This window comes from Urocitellus parryii, unplaced genomic scaffold (assembly GCF_045843805.1).
Source record: "Urocitellus parryii isolate mUroPar1 unplaced genomic scaffold, mUroPar1.hap1 Scaffold_203, whole genome shotgun sequence".
Classification (NCBI taxonomy): Eukaryota; Metazoa; Chordata; class Mammalia; order Rodentia; family Sciuridae; genus Urocitellus; species Urocitellus parryii.
In genome coordinates, this window is record NW_027552341.1 from 178,882 (window position 1) to 193,073 (window position 14,192).

The 14,192-nt window shown below is 39.0% G+C and overlaps 1 pseudogene; it reads left to right on the forward strand.

The window, feature by feature from the left end:
- The first annotated feature begins 227 nt into the window (after positions 1 to 227).
- Positions 228 to 14,192, forward strand: part of LOC144251766 (rho guanine nucleotide exchange factor 28-like) — a 31,538-nt pseudogene continuing 17,573 nt past the window's right edge.

Below are 14,192 nucleotides of genomic sequence, written 5' to 3' on the forward strand. Positions count from 1 at the left end.
ATTTTGTTCTCAGTAAAGGAATGAAAGCAAAATTAAGGCTATTTAGTTTATATATTCTCTCTTAAGTTTACTCTAATAGTATGAGAACTAAAATCTGTCAGATCATGGTAGTCAACTAGTGTTACTCCAAGAATAATCCCACACCAAATTTCTGGTAGAATGAATAAACTAATATATGTTAGAAGCTGTAAGTTATGGCCCTTATGGCATAGTGGCATGGTGACCAAATGGAAGCCTTCTCAGGTCAGACCTTACCAATGGTCAGTCACTCCCTGAGCTTCTGAGGACATTAGTTTCCATGACTCTGTTACAGCAGTGTTTCTCAAACTATATTAGCCATATCCTTTACCTGGAAACCTTGTTTAGGTGCAGATTCTGAATGAGTAGGTCTGGGGCAGAGCCCAAAGCAAGCATTTTTAACAGGATTCCCAGGGAGGCCCATGCTGTCCTCTTTGGGTAACTAAGCTTTACAAGAAATAATTTGTCAAAACAGAGCCTCTTCTTGACCTTTCCTTGACCTTGTAACTCAACTCTGATTTTCTCTACTTAGCTTTTCTAGTAGTAATACAGGCTTTTAAGAAATTAGAACCTTTCGTGGAGGAAGGGCTATGTGCAGGTCAAGAAGTGAGGTGTGTTCTTTGACAGGCAGCGAGAGAGAAAATCTTCCTTGTACAGGTGGGCATCAGGATCTGCTCCTTGAGGTTTTCTGATCAGACCCTCCCAAATCTATGAAGATGTTTAGATCCTTGAAATATTTATACCCTTTTGAGGGTTTATTCCCATTCTCCACTGACTGCTCATTCTAAGATATATTTCTTCAGTTCTAGCCTCTAGAGAGTCTTTGGTTTCTCTCCCAGTTTTTCTTTTGTCATATTCTCTTTAGCCCTTGAGTTCCAGTCACCTCATAAACATCATTTAGGTGACCTTATCATCAAATACAGAAAAGAGCTCACTTCATTTCTGTGCATCTTCAGGAGGCTATTTCAGAAACTCCTCCAGAGTACTTTCTTAAGGTGGTACAGAAATGAGAGCATGTGGCCAGCGGTTGAAAGTGTAACTACTGGAATTGATAATCATTTGCTCTGGTGACATGAGCATGACTGACTTGCCTATTAAGCACTGTTTGGAGCTCTTAAAAATAGATTAATTTATTTCACAGCAAGTGAAAAAACTCTGAACATCATCTTTGTTATTGAGCACTCTAACACACATCCACCTCAAAGAAAATATTGTAATTATAATGTTCATAGGTATGCCAACATGGCTGGAAAACACAGTTTTGAATGTTATTTTTTATGGAAGAAGGGATCCAGGAAGGCAAATAAATCTGAAGTTCACTCAGGTTACCCATGGCTGAGTTTGTAAGAGGATGGAGATTAGATGCCACGGTTGGCTTCAGTTCTTAGAAACTTGGTGCAGTAATTACTGGATTGCTGTGTCTAGGAAGGTGTAAGGAAGCCCTGAATTGGCTGTGACACATTTCCTACTACAGGGAATAGAACTCAACTATCTTATTGTCCCTGAAAACATGTTTAATAAAGCAAATCTTTTATAATCAAGTATTTTAATGTTTCTTTTTGGGGGGTGGGAAGTGCAGAGTGATAATGTAGTATTTGAATTTAATCCAGCACTTTTCCCATGGAGTTTTTGCTATTTGGATATAACTATATTTAAAAACTAAAGAAAAAAACCCCTTTCTTTTCCAGTGCTCTTATTGGATGGTGTTCTTTCAGTGGCTTATTGTATGGTGTTCTTTCTCCCTTTTTCCCATGCAGAAAGAACTGAAGAGCATAAAGACTTATGCAAAGCTCTTTGCTTAATTAAAGACATGACTGCAGCCATGGATCTGAAAGTCAACGAATATGAGAAAAAACAAAAATGGCTTGAGATCCTAAGTAAGATCGAAAACAAAATGTACACAAAGCTGAAAAAATGGCTACGTGTTTAGAAAGCAGGACCTGAGGAGTATAGAGCAGACCCTGCTGTATGATGGCCTCGTTTACTAGAAAACCACCATGGGACATTTCAAAGGTGGCTACACCAGACACACTCCTCCCTTCATTCCTGTTGTTCAGGCAACAGAAGACAGGTTTTCAGAGGAAGGATGGTTCTGAGTGGCAGGACTGCATACACAGGCACTTGATTTTTCAGTTGAAAGATCAAGTTGTGAAGTTCAGTAGGCAAGTGTGACCAGTGATCATGTCTTTGATGGGAATTTGCTGTCCCGACCAACAACTTTCCTATGTATTTTTATGAATGTGCATGTTTGTGATGTCTAAGATTAAAGGAGCTGAGAGTTCTGCTCATCATTGGCACAGGAATATTATTCTGTCAGTTGTGTTGATAGCAAGGTATTATCACACCTACACAGGTAGGGGTCCATTGTGTGCCACATCAGTCTGAAGCTGTCAGACTGTGAAGGGAGCAAGTGAGAAAACTCTGAATATCATCTTTGTTATTGAGCACTGTAACACACATCCATCTGCTTGCTGGCCCTGTTTTAAGTACTTCCTCAGGCTACCTTTTGCTCATGGCATTAACTCAATTCTGTTAATCTGGTTAGACTCTAAACCAGCTGATTTCCATTATTGAGGTCGTATAGGTAGGACCTTGCCTGACCCAGGCTTTTTTACTCTGGCTACACACTAAAATCACCCCTGGAGCTTAAAAAACCCCAATAATGCTTAAGTCTCCTCCCAAGATTCTGATTTTGTCAGTGAAGGGATGAAAACCAGCTCAGAGGGATGTTTTAAAGTTCCCCAGGTAAGTCTGCTTTGCAGCCAGGAATAAGAGCTACCAGCCTGGTCTCCTTGTTTTTAACACTTCATCATAGTAATGTTCTCAGGTGATCAACAAGAGGAAGAAAATGTTAAATTCTAGTTAAATTGTTAAAATCAAGGTCATTATCCACAGGAGGATGATCAGGTTTTGTTGGAAGTTCAGCTAATGTCTGAAATGGGATTTGTTGTTTGACAGGTGCAATGTTGTATTGAAAAAGCATTAACCACTATACATAGATCTGATTGTTCCTTGTCCCTTTAACAGATTCACTGTGCAGGTTAGCCTGTGTGTGCAGTGGTTCCAGTGAAGGTGGGCTTTTGTAAACAATTTGCAAGAGAAATCTAAACACTCAAACTTCACTCAACTCTCCATGAAACAAAGGAGCAGGTTTTCATGTATAAGTTGATGTGGAAGCTGCCTTTTTATATTTTTTAAAAATATTTATTTTTTAGTTGTAGTTGGACACAATACCTTTATTTTATTTATTTATTTTTATGTGGTGATGAGGATCTAACTCAGGGCCTTGCACATGCTAGGTGAGTGCTCTACTGCTGAGCCACAACCCCAGTCCCCTTTTTGCATTTTTAATTGAGCATGGTTTTCCCCTAAATGTAAGGGCTTGCTCCAGTCTATTATAACTTTCTTTCTGTAAGATATTTTCCATCCATTTTGAAATCTGCAATTTAAATTCTGTATGTATATGTATAGCTGTACATACAAACATGCACACTTAAAATTGGCTTTTTAGTAAGTTGTTTGTATATCCTTCATGATCAAAATACTGGGGATTTAATAAAAGTTTTATAATTAGACTAATCTGAGTCACTTACTTTTTATTCAATTTATTTAAATTGGAAGCATGAAATTAGAATATTTAATAAAGGCATTTGAAATACGGTTTGCATCACTAACATTAGTAATGTTTTTTTTTTTCCTTTGAAGATATCCTAGCTCTACTTCTAACTGATGTTCTGTGCTTTTTACAAGAAAAAGACCAGAAATACATCTTTGAAGCTGTAGTAAGTATATGACTATATGATGCATATTTTTAATAAGACTTCATTCTGCATTTCCTTGGGATAAAATGCCCGAAATTCTTAGTGAAATAAAATGCACCTCATATAGTTCCATTATTATTAGTGATTTTACAGCTGATTTAGTAACTATTTGAATTGTGAAGAGATTGTAGTACTTTGGTACTAGATAGTGAATAGGCACTTCCCTGAGGCCCCCTGCCCCCCAACCCCGGGTACTTCTCTGTTATGTCTATCTTGGTCTTTCTTCTTATCCCAAAACCCCATATCCTTCTCTCAGATCTAATGACTGAAATGTTTTTTTTTTTATTGTTGGTCGTTCAAAACATTACATAGTTCTTAATACATCATATTTCACAATTTGATTCAAGTGGGTTATGAACTCCCAATTTTACCCCGTATACAGATTGCTGTATCACATCAGTTACCCTTCCATTGATTGACAAATTGCCTTTCTAGTGTCTGATGTATTCTGCTGTCTGTCCTATTCTCTACTATCCCCCCTCCCCTCCCCTCCCCTCCCCTCTCTTCCCCTCCCCTTTTCTCTCTCTACCCCTTCTACTGTAAATCATTTCTTTCATTTGTATCATCTTGTCTTACCCCTCCTTTCCTCTTATATGTCATTATGTATATATAACCCTGAGGATCGCTTTCCATTTCCATGCGATTTCCCTTCTCACTCCCTTTCCCTCCCACCTCTCATCCCTGTTTAATGTACATCTTCTTGTCAAGCTCTTCGTCCCTACCCTGTCCTTGTTTACTCCCCTTATATCAAAGGGGTCATTTGGTATTTGTTTTTTAAAGATTGACTAGCTTCACTTAGCATAATCTGCTCTAATGCCATCCATTTCCCTCCAAATTCTATGATTTTGTCATTTTTTAATGCAGAGTAATACTCCATTGTGTATAAATGCCACATTTTTTTAAATCCATTCATCTATTGAAGGGCATCTAGGCTGATTCCACAATCTTGCTATCGTGAATTGTGCTGCTATGAACATCGATGTAGCAGTGTCCCTGTAGCATGCTCTTATTAGGTCTTTAGGGAATAGACCGAGAAGGGGAATAGCTGGGTCAAATGGTGGTTCCATTCCCAGCTTTCCAAGAAATCTCCATACTGCTTTCCAAATTGGCTGCACCAATTTGCAGTCCCACCAGCAATGAACAAGAGTGCCCTTTTCCCTGCATCCTGTCCAGCACTTATTGTTGTTTGACTTCCTAATGGCTGCCAATCTTACTGGAGTGAGATGGTATCTTAGGGTAGTTTTGATTTGCATTTCTCTGACTGCTAGCGATGGTGAGCATTTTTTCATGTACTTATTGATTGATTGCATGTCCTCCTCTGAGAAGTGTCTGTTCAGGTCCTTGGCCCATTTATTGATTGGGTTATTTGTTATCTTATTGTCTAATTTTTTGAGTTCTTTGTATATTCTGGTTATTAGGGCTCTATCTGAAGTGTGTGGAGTAAAGATTTGTTCCCAGGATGTAGGCTCCCTGTTTATCTCTCTTATTGTTTCTTTTGCTGAGAAAAAACTTTTTAGTTTGAGTAAGTCCCATTTGTTGATTCTAGTTGTTAACTCTTGTGCTATGGGTGTCCTATTGAGGAATTTGGAGCCCGATCCCACAGTATGTAGATCATAACCAACTTTTTTTTTCTATAATGACTGAAATGTTAAATGCTGGGGACAAAGGGTCACTTTCAGCATCTTGCTCCTTCTATTCCTACTGGGATTGCCTTGTTGTGCTGCTTGCTGGCCCCATTTGTAACTGTCATTATAATGTCCCCTCTGCCAAACAAGTGAACACCATCCTGACATCTGAAGAAGATTCTTTCTTATTTCTACTACAACTGGTTCTGATGACTAAGGTCGTGAATAACACTTACCTTTGCAATGTGTAATCTTGAGTCGTAATTAGGTTTAGTGAAAGCCAACACTTTATCACATTTCTTACATAACATCTATGTAGTCCACAATGGTGTGGAGAAGGAAGATAGCATCCATTTACTTCTTATGGGCATCATGGAGCATCAGGCTCTGTTAACAAGAAGAATCCAAGAGACAATACTGACAGGGGCAGTACAGTGATGGCTCTGTAAAATGTATCTATTATCCATTGAATGACATGCTATTTGGTACATTAGCAGATAGCATTGATTCCATCTGGTTTTGGAAAATTCAAAGCTCAATGAAGTTTCTATCTTGCTGTTCCAAGAAAACAAAGAAGCATGTCTGTGGTGATGAGATTCTCGGGTGAGGCGGCTGGAGCAGTGTTTGCTGGTACATGTCAGTTGGCTAGAGAAGCTTCTTCATTCTGCTCAGCCATGCTGAGTTGTTCAAAGGTAAAATGTTTTTCACAGAGCTAAAGCAGAGGATGACAAGAAGCCTTCAACAAGCCCCATGTCCCTGATGCATTTGCATTGTAACTATTGCAACTTTCATGAAAACTTGCTGATTTTTCTAGCTGCCTCTTTGGTATCTGGGATATTCTGAAGGAATATGGAGAAAAAAAATGGCAAGTGAAGGGAACAGTTTTGATTAATTCATGGGATGGTGAAAACCAGGCTGGAAGAAGGAAAATCTCAGCATATCTTTATAGAAACTGAGATTTCTTCAAAACTGAAGGCCAGAAAGAGAAGCAAATCCTGCTTCTTGGATGGTATTTAAAGCCAAATGACTGGCATATTAATAAAGAATTAGATACAGTATAAAGATGATCGTTGTGTTTTCTGGGCAATATAGCATATGGATGCAGGTCAAGCCATGATGCTCAACTTACAGTATGACTTGAGCTATGGATCTGGGCCTCTTATCTCACATGATCTGCATAGACCACCCGTAGACCACACAAACAGGCAGTTTGGAATGCAGTTAGTCAAATATCAGAATGAAGGCAGCCACTACTTAGTTTTTGGTAAAATGTGTTTGGCCATGAACAATAGTAAAATGTTGCTAATATTGTTTCTGCATTCATATCATAAGGGTGATACCAGAGAGTAAAAGAGAAAGCAGGATTTTATCCTTAGTGTCAAGTGCACCCTGCTGTTTGCTCATAGACCTTTTAGTTACATCTGTCTGACATCTCTTATATCTGTCCCTGCACCATCAATCTCTTTTAGTGATCATCTTGGAGAATTGAAGCATTAGCTAGGGGTACACAGATACCCTCATTTCCTGGTTCCCATCCTAATGTTTCAGAAAATTATTCTCACACTCAGATCAAAAAGAAAGATTCTTCATTCCTTGTGCCCTTTAGAAAAACCTTCATTAGTACTAAGATGTTTATCTTGCTGCATGTTATAGAAGACATGATGAACTGGGAAACAGCCAGACGCTAACCATCTGAAAGTAGTAAGAAGATAGAGTAGTGTCCTTACCAGATGGTTTTGTTTGTTTGTTTGTTTATTTGTTTTTAAAGAGGACTCAGCTGGGAATGAGTGGGAACTAAACCTACAAAACGTATAGATAAGTTCACTAAGTCCTCAGATACTGAGTCTAAGAAGCATCCCTTGAATATTAAATAAGACAATTTCTAAATTAAACAATAAAAAAGACAATGAACATGTAGATCAGCTAGTTCAAGTTCAAAGTATGAAGCAATCTTAAATCTTTTCATTCCCTTGGAATCAGTCACTAACAGAATCAGTGCAAAGTGGATATGATATAACAACAGAACTAAAGGGAGCAGCTCCTTTTTGTCTTTCCCTGCATCATTGGTCTTTAGCTTTGTATGTCCATAGGGATTGGGCAGGAATGGAAGTGAGTGAATCCCAGTTCAGCATCAAGGAGTCAGTGTGGCGGAGGCAGCAGAGAATGATGGAGACTGTAGTCAACTAGTGAATACACATTCCAGCTTAGCAGAGCCGATACTCAGCCATAGTCAGTGTTTTTAAATGAGAATATGTACCTATTATTGCCAATCTTCGGTTTTACCAAGCACACAGAATCCTAGAGGTGTTTTTTTTTTAATGGTAGAATCTCTCCGTTTTTAAATGTTGGCAACTTATTTTGTAAGAAATGGTTTCTAAATGCTATGGCACAAATAAACATCTTTGCATTACCAATGTTTAATATCTGTCTCCAGAGAAGCCATGTTGCCTTTTCTCCTGGGAATTTGAGTTCTTGTTTGCAGCTTAGTGGTTCACATGATTACTGAGTAGTGATGGGTTTGCCTCGGTATCTTCTGGCCTAAAGGTTATTTAATGAGTGAGACTTTACATCCCTTTATCTATTCTTCACTTTTTAAAGATCTTATCATGCCAGGTGAGGTGGCACCTATAATCCCAGTGGCTTGGGAGGCTGAGGCAGGAGGATCGTAGGTTCAAAGCCCGACTCAGCAATTTAGGGAAGCTCTAAGCAACTTACTGAGACCCTGTCTCAAAATAAAAAGTAAAAAGTGCTAGAGATGTAGCTCAGTGGTTAAATGCCCTTGGGTTCAATACCTGACACCAAAAACAAAAAAAATAAAAACAAAACAAAACAAAACCTTACTCTGCCAGTGCCCCTCCCCCAATAACTCTGACTCAAGTGATTTCACTCTTCCTTATGTCTTAAGCAATTTAAACCCACCCTGAATTTTTACATATAGACACCATCAACCTTGTAATCTGAGAAAGTTGAAACAGTACATTGAATCAAGGGAGGCAGATGATACTTCAGATAATAGGGCTGTAATAGAACAACAATGCTCAGAAGACCTTTCCTCATTACAGAAGGCCATATTGGAGAAGGCTTGCCACAAAATTGCTTTTGCTTCCATTTTCAGAGGCCAAGCACAGAACCAGGTAGACCAATTGTCTGTCTGTCCCATCTTATATTTTCATGCTACTTTAAAAAAACATGGAGGAGGTACTCCAGGTCCCCCCTGGCACAGAACTCCGGATCTGGCAGTGATGACTGCAGAGTCAGGAGGGCAGACAAGCCAGTGCCAAGAAGCTAGCAGCAGTGCACAGAGCAGCATGTTCTGGGTAAAGGTGTCACTCAGTCCGTGAGGGAGAAAGAAAACCACACGCTGCAGCCAGCTCTGTAAACAGTGTCAAGAGCCACAAACCAAAGCCAAGTTTTCATTTTCACCCCCACACTGCTCAGCGGCAGACATTCTTTTGGCCGTTATTTCAGCTCCTGGTCCAAGTCAGTGTCAATCAGGGTGGTCTTCATCTTTGGGTCCCCTTCATCTTTGGGTCCCCAGAGCTGCACGTGAGGCATGTAAGGACTACAGTGAATGTCCATAGAACAGGTGGCTGAATCACAGTGTGGCTTCACATTTTAGGCTTTCCCCCTATTTCTCTCCAGTGGAATTATGTTAAATATATTTGTTGTGAGCCTGTTGTGTGCAAGACAGTGTGCCTGGCACAGAAAGATGAATTAGACACGCTGTCCACTAATCGGCTTATCTGGCTGGTGAGGAGAGATACCTACAGATAGAGCTGTAGCAGTTCTGTTGCTGGGTTGTACAGGACAATAGCAGAAGAGGCTGGTGACATCTGGGCAATGTAAGGTCTGGCCTTCTCTTTCTTACCTTTTTTTTAATAGTCAATGTTGTTGATTTCTGGGGATTTGTGCCCATTAAATAATCATTGAAACTATATTGCTATTAACTGCCAAATTCAAGGGACTCTTCAGGTCCATCATCCTTCTCCATCTGTCATGTTTTAGAGACTGCTTCCTTTTTCATATCCTCATAGAAAAATCCCTCATCCCCGACCACAGCATTTTGATATTTTTTAAATGAGTTCTCTGATTTTTTTCTCTCTTTTTTAAAAGTTGACTTTTTAAACCACTAATTGTTAAGCACAGACATTCCCCTAAACCTTTTCTTTTATTCTTTCTTCTCCATACCCTCTCCCTTAGAGATCTTATCAACTTCTTCAGCTCTTTTGAAAAGTGGGAAGTGAAATAAAGGTTTCCCTAGTCCTGTGTTTCCATGGCTCATGTGTTCCGTGTAACCCTTAGAAAGGACACGGGTTCATCTGCACATCCTCCTATTTTATGTAGAATCAGAAACCATCCGTTATTTCCCTTCAGAAGCTTACTGCTAGAGAAGTTGCTAATGAGGAGAGAGGAATGTTTCTGATCAGTGCTTCATCAGCTGGTCCCGAGATGTATGAAATTCACACCAATTCCAAGGAGGAATGAAATAACTGGATGAGGTGGATCCAATAGGCAGTAGAAAGGTAACATTTCCTTCTGACTCTGGTCCATGGAATGTGCTTGTTCAATTGGGAAAAAATATTAAAATAGTGTCTCCCCTGCATGAAAATGCTGCTTCAGCCAGAATGGTCTGCTCCCTGCCCCTGCACCTGCCTGTGATAGTGACAGCGCGTCACCTGCAGGTCTGTAGTCCATACTCCTCTCTGCATGCAGTGCCCTCCCCTTACCTCTGCCTGTGCACTGTGGTACAGCTTCTGTCCTCACCTGCTTCATGAAGAATGCGTTAGCACTTGCTCTCTAAGGCATTTATCTGGTGCTTGTGGATCTTATCTTTTACATGTATGTATATATATATATATGTGCTTATTTCATCAGATTGGAAGCTCCTTGAGGGCAGGGACATGTCATGCATACCTCTGGGTGCCTTGTATTGAGGAATCATTCAATAAATGTTTTTAGATTAGTGGATCTAAAGGTTCTAAATCAATCTATTTCTCTTGGGTACTCAAGGACAGTTTGTGTAAATGTGGGTGCAAGACATCACTCTTAATGTTAATTTGATTAGTTGGATTTTACTATTATGTAAAATTTCTCTATCTCCACTGTATCCACTCAGTATGGTTCCCTAATTCCATCCCCCAATGCTCTTACTCTCACCTGTTAAAACACCCAAATGTTGTAAAAAATAAAAATTATTATCTTATTTGTACCAAACATGGGTGTTGGATGTGTGTGTGTGTGTGTGTGTGTGTTTGTGTGTGTGTGAATATTTGAGTCATCATACACTGCTGACATTGAGAATCATGTTATATTTTTCAAAGTCCTTTTCTCTCAAGAAAACCAAGCTCTTGGCCAGGGAGCATCACTAATTCTCTTTATGCTGATTTTTTTTGCTTTTATAAATTAATTTTATTACCAAGTTTCCATGTTTTCCTAATGATCCTACACATACTTGGATTTAGTTTCAGTTGTGTCCCTTGACTATTGTCTCTTAAAGTTGCCCAGAAGAAGAAGGGGGAAGGACAAGTGAATTTGATGAAGAGAAGTGGAAAGCTGAAGCCAGAGTGGCCAGAACTCAGCAATGTCAAGGTATGGTGTGGGCCCTTCTGGCTCCCTGGTCATGGTGTGCTAGTTGGGTATTGGGAAAACCCTGGTGTCATGAATGGAAGGTTAACTGTGTGTTTCTGAGGCTTGCACTGACCTCCTTCCAGGAAAACATCCCGATACTATCCAATCTCCTTCTTTTACCTTAATGATTAAAACACACAGAAATGCATGCATGAAACAGTAACTGGGCAGTGTGGTACTGATGAATGTCGGAATTGCTTCCTGATGGTTTAATTTTAGGTCCAACACTGTCATATTGTAGTTTTATGATTGCACAAGGAACCCAATAGGTCTGGCCATCAAATACAAATCTGTAAAGTAAGATTAGCTCACTTGAGGAGGTTGCTCATCCTCAACCAACTGACTCAGAATCAGTGAGGTGTGCAGAGTAGACCTGAGTATTTTTTAAACTCCCCCAGGTAATCTTGAGGAGCACAGAGGGATGAGAACTCCTGTATTAGATTTTGGTTAAGGTTTCTTAGGTTTAAGAATTTTGTAACATAGTGAAATCAGGAGAGAAGGATTCATGCAAGGGTGGTCACAGAAATTGGGTGTTTAGAAACAAAGAAATAAGCCAGTATGCTTGGTTTTGACCATGACTGGCTGAGGACTGAGGAGTTTCAGTCTATTTGTGTTGTTTATTTGCATGTCTATTTGTGTTGTTTCCCCCTGTGGGCATTTGCTCATTCTGGACAGGGCTGCCTCAATTTTTATTCCTGAGCAGGGTGTCTAGTCTTAATAGGAAACAGCTTGCATAAACAAAGAAGAACTTTTCAGGGTTTTCTGGAAATAGGGGAATGAAGTGCAGAGGAAGCTGAGAGTGTTGATAAGTCACTTGCAGTCACTAAGTGGAAGAAGCAATATTTGAACCTGGGTCTGTCCTACCCAATGGAATCAGCTTTACCTTTTAGATCACACAACTCACTAAGTAGCATCTTTATCTCCTAACTTGAATTTTTATATAATTTGTTGTATTCATGGTAGTGATAAACTTCTATGGTAAATTCTATTCCACAGAAATACTCAGTAATCAAGACCAGCAAATTTGCACATATTTGGAGGAAAAGCTGCATATCTATGCTGAACTGGGGGAGCTGAGTGGCTTTGAGGATGTCCATCTAGAACCTCACCTCCTCATTAAGCCTGATCCAGGAGAGCCTCCTCAGGCAGCCTCTTTACTGGCAGCAGCACAGAAAGAAGGAAGGTTGTATTGTAAAGGATTTGTTTTGACAAATGAAAAAAATGTTTATTGAGTACCTACTATATGTTGTGTACCATCGTCTTGGTGCTAGGATATAGTAGAACAAGACATGAATACCTGCTCTCCAAGAAGTTAAATATAGGAAGAACAAAATATAAAGAAATAAACATGGAGGCTGCATCAAGTGCTATAAAGAAAAATAAGCAAGGCAGAAGAGATAGAGAGTGACAGACTTAGAATGGTTCCATTTTAGATAGGGTGGCCAGGGAAGGCCTCTTTGATATAATGCTATAAAAGCAGACATGAAGGAAGTGAGAAGGCCAAGTGACAAACCACTTGACTTGTGGTTTAAAGGGAGACCTCTGATTATGGCATCAGAGGGGCAAAGTGCAGATATTACACTGAATGAGGCCCATTATCAAGTATCAGCATGTGCCAATGTAGGAAAGAACATAAACGTGTATGTCATCTATATGTGGTAAACGTAGCATTTTGTATTTGGTATAAAATATGACATCAAGGGCTGGGGATGTGTCTCAAGTGGTAACATAATCGCCTGGCATGCGCTGGGCACTAGGTTCGATCCTCAGCACCACATAAAATAAAATAAAGATGTTGTGTCCACCGAAAACTGAAAAATAAATATTTAAAAATTCTCTATCTTAAAAAATATGACATCAAATAAATAATTTTATAAACAGCATCACAAAGTAAATATCTTTTTCATCAGCTTCCTGATTAGACATTCATTGTTTCATTGAAATACTATGTGTGAAAGGGCCTCAAAGGGTCTAGCTTTTATCAGTGTAAGGTGATGTATGTATTACATATGGCTAGGAGAAAAAGTTCAAAGATTTTTAAAAAAAACATAGGAAAGACAACTGTAATTTTAAAACTTTATAAGAAAAGTGAATATATATATATAGTTTTATGTTTTCTGATTGTAAACTTTCTAACTTATGTGTCTTAAAATGTTTCTGCTTTTCATCCTTCTCAGTACAGACTTCACTTTTAAATCTGTTTTGTAGCTTTTAACTGTTTTCATGTTATCAGGAAGGAAGGAAAGAGGTAGGGAGGTAGGAAGAGTTGGTCAGTGATAGTTTAATCTTGAATGGAAAGCCATCGAAGCAGCTCCCATCCATTATTTAGTCACAGGAGGATAATCGAGATTAAGTGTCCAGGTTCCTCTTTGTATTAACCTATCTAGAAAATTTGGCACTTAATAAGGCATTTTGAGGAACTTCGCTGAGGTACCACTTGAAATAACACTCTTAAAAATTGTATAATGGATAGTTTCCCATTAACTCACTTAATAAGGTAAGGTTAAAACATATTACTGAAAGAATTAAAAAAACAAAACACCACCACCCGCTTCCAAAAATCCAATGGCAGAAATCCTGTTAATCACCAATTGCAGTTATCCTCTTGAACCACAAGGTGGCAGACCAACTCCATTAAAAGGATAATGTGCAATTTCCTTTCTCACTAGTAATGGTAGTTCTTGGGTAGCACAAGGCAACTCATTTCTATGTGTTTAATTTTTAGAGTATAAAAATTCTATACCATTGGATTTATTGCTACGAAAATAATAAAATTTGGATGGGCAAGGACAGAACCAGTAGAAAAGCAAAAACTCCCAAACTCACTAAAGAATGTGGATACTTAGTCCTTGTTATCTTCCAAAGGGTTGAGCAGAGATCTAATGCCTTTTAAATCTCATCTCCTTTATTCAGGCTTTGTCTTTTCTCTATTGGAGGGGCTTCTCAGTAATGAAATTTTTAATTTGCCATATGGGGGAAGAGAAGATCTGGTTAGCTCATCATCAACCTGAAATGATTACATTTAACAAGCTGAAAGTTACCTGAAAACATTACCATGGCTGACTGTTTTTTACACTTAAAATTAGGTCTTCTCAGATGA